The following is a 3,168-nucleotide window of genomic DNA, read 5'->3' as shown; positions in this document are numbered from 1 at the left end:
TTTCTCCATCCATACTGTAACTGTCAGTTGGCAGTGGGAAGACATGATCCTGTGGATGTGATCACGCTAAAAAGGAGTGCTATTTGACTCTGGGAAATCATCACCTGCCTATAGAACTGTCCATGTAAGGTTCTTGCCCTTTTAATCTCATTTGCTCTTACATCAACCCTGTGAGGTAGTTTCATATGGGCTATTGAGATATGGACTTCCTCAAAGCCACTGCATAAATTTGATGGTTGAGGAGGGATCTCCTAAGTTCAACCCAACAATTGATCCATTTCCCCTGAATACTGCAGACTTAGGATGATCAACAAAGGCACCATAATGAGTCCAGATATGGTAGGGAAGAATGCACCACTTGGAAGAAAAGGGTACCAATTCTCCTTCCTCTGAAAGGAGAACAATGGAGGAAGAGGGTCTTTCATTTGCAGTGAACCTGTCCCCCAAGATCTTGAGAACATAGGAAGCTGCCGTATAATGAGTCAGACCCTTGGTCCATCAAGCCCAGTATTGTCAACACTGACTGGCAGTGGCTCTCCAGGGTTTCAGACAGGAATTTTTCCAGTGCTACCTGGAGATGCTGGAGATTGTACCAGTGGCATTCTTCATGCCAAGCATGGCCCCTCCCAATTTTCCTGCTCACACATGCAGCAATTCAGCATATCACTGCCTGTAAGTAGGAAGCTAGCACATCAAGGTGCCAATTTCCAAAGCAATATACCTCAGCTTACTCTGCTAGTTTTCTAGTTACAGAGAAATTTAGGTTGGTTGGATGTTTTTAACATGGGGGAGGATTTTTTTAAAACAAAAAGATTCATCCCGTGGTCTAAATGGGTTGGACTGGTGGAAAGAAGGAGCAGCATGACATGGTGGAAAACATGTATGAACAGCCACAATTGTCACAGATTTTTCAAGGGTGATATTTATATGAACAATTTATACAAGCCGGTTTTGATTGGTTACCACTGTTGATGATGGACCAGTAACAACAGGGTCTTCATTAATAGCAGATTTGTACTCTTGACCCACCCATGTTCTTGGCAGGAGCTCCAACTGATTCCTCCTAGAGACAAACTCTGGAGTCCTGATACCCTTGGACAAGCCAAGAGACAATGGCCTAAAAGGTACTGGACACTGTGGTTGGGTCACTTCTCCAATCTCCACTGCTTCTTTTCCCTAGACAAAGCCTAGGCTGGTGGCTTAAGTTCATCTGGCCACAAGTGAAGGCCTAGAAAAGCCTCCTTTTAAAACAGCCACATCTTTACTTTTCTGCCTAGTTTCAATGTGCTCCAATCTTCATCTTCACTCAGGGATGTGTCTGACTAACCCAACGAGAGGTATCTTTGAAACGTTGGTGTATTTTCAGGAGGTCCTTCTATTGTAGCCTCCTATCCTATGCACCCTTTTATATGGTGTCTCAAGACTTAGTCTAATTTTAGAACTGGATTTGATTAGAACCTCAACCACTCCATGCAGCCTGGAGCTCCAGTGGCAAGGTTTGTGCCTGGGATTCCTATGTTTTTGTTTGTTTCCTCCTAATCAGCCTAGGCTCTGCAAAGAAACTAGATTGATACTGGGTGGCAAAGGCTTCAGAGAAAGAAACATGGAGAGAAGCAAGGCCAGGTAGCACACAGAGACTAGGTCTGCAAGATCATGGAGGGAGAAATAAGCCATGGACTTATTCAACATATAAAAAAAAAAAAGGTAAAGGTGTCCCCAACCAGTCGTGTCCGACTCTAGGGTGCGGCGCTCATCCCCGTTTCTAAGCCGAAGAGCCAGCGCTGTCCGAAGACGCTTCCGTGGTCATGTGGCCAGCATGACTGAACACCGAGGTGCACGGAATGCTGTTACCTTTCCCGCCGAGGCGGTACCTATTTATCTACTTGCAATGTCTTGCTTTCGAACTGCTAGGTTGGCAGGAGCTGGGACTGAAGACGGGAGCTCACTCCGTCACGCAGCACTCGGGTCTCGAACTGCTGTCCTGCTTCTGGCCTATTGCCTCCTGGCCCCATTTGGGCAATAGGAAGCATATCCGTCTTCATCCCCTAGGGATGATTTAATCTGCAATGGATGCTTCCCAGCTCCTGTTGGCTTCCCCCCAGGGTTCAGTTTAAAAGCTGCTCTGCCACCATTTTTATGTTAAGCACCAGCAGCCTAGTTCAATTCTGGTTCTTCTACAGGCCTGGCATGTTCCAAAATGGTTCCTGGTGCCTAACAAATCTGAACCTCTCCTCCCTGCACCACCCGCTCCTCCATATATTCATACTCCCCAGCTTCACTGCCTAACTGGCCCTGTGCATAGGACAGGTAGCATGGCAGAGAAAGCTACCTTGGAGGACCACCAACCTGGCAATCTTAATTTAGCTTCCAGGATGTCGCAGGTTTTCCCACATCGCTGGTACCATGACCACTGACTCCATCCTAGAAGTGGGATTTACAAGCTATCTAGATGGTGTGCGATATCCAAAATCTTTGCACCATGCAGGCAATCTACCATGTGTTCTACACACCCATCACAATCCCAGCTGTATATATCCATACTTTGTTTGCTTTGTATCCATAAACCTTTGTTTGCCTGAGAGACTATTCTTCCTGTTGGCCATTACACAGGAACATGGCAAGTTGCTTTATACTAAGTTAGAGATGAGGTCATTCAAGATCAGTATACCTGGAAATTCCAAGGACTGAACCCAGGATGTTGTTCATACAAAGCAGGTTCTCTACAACTATGTCTCTGAGGCCCCATGTTTCGTGTTATTACAAATCTGTTGCTACCCCACTGAGAAAGACCAGAGGAAATGTATGAGAAACTTATTTTCTTCTGCCATGTTGTCAAGAACCTGTAATTTTAAGTAGCTTATTCTCGCCCTCCTAATTATCACATTGATGATGATTACTTCCACGTCTCCCCCATATGCCAAGGGTGTTCCAGTCGTCACTAGCAAAACAATGGATCGTAACTGAAAAGAGCCACTAATGAGCCCTGTGTCAGCAGGGGTGAACGACAGCAAAGGCTCCATCTGTCTAATTGCTGATCCATTTGACTGTATAATCACGACTCTAACTAACCGGTCTCAGCGCTCCTTCAGTAAAGGCTGGGCTGCTCCCAACTGAATGACAATGAAGGAAGAGGTGAACCGGGATCTAGAAAGGAGATGTCCATGCAAG

Source organism: Heloderma suspectum, chromosome 6 (genome assembly GCF_057233095.1).
Source record: "Heloderma suspectum isolate Gila_16-S chromosome 6, 16-S_ref, whole genome shotgun sequence".
NCBI lineage: Eukaryota > Metazoa > Chordata > Lepidosauria > Squamata > Helodermatidae > Heloderma > Heloderma suspectum.
The sequence above is the reverse complement of the archived record's forward strand: the minus strand, read 5'-3'. Positions refer to the sequence as shown.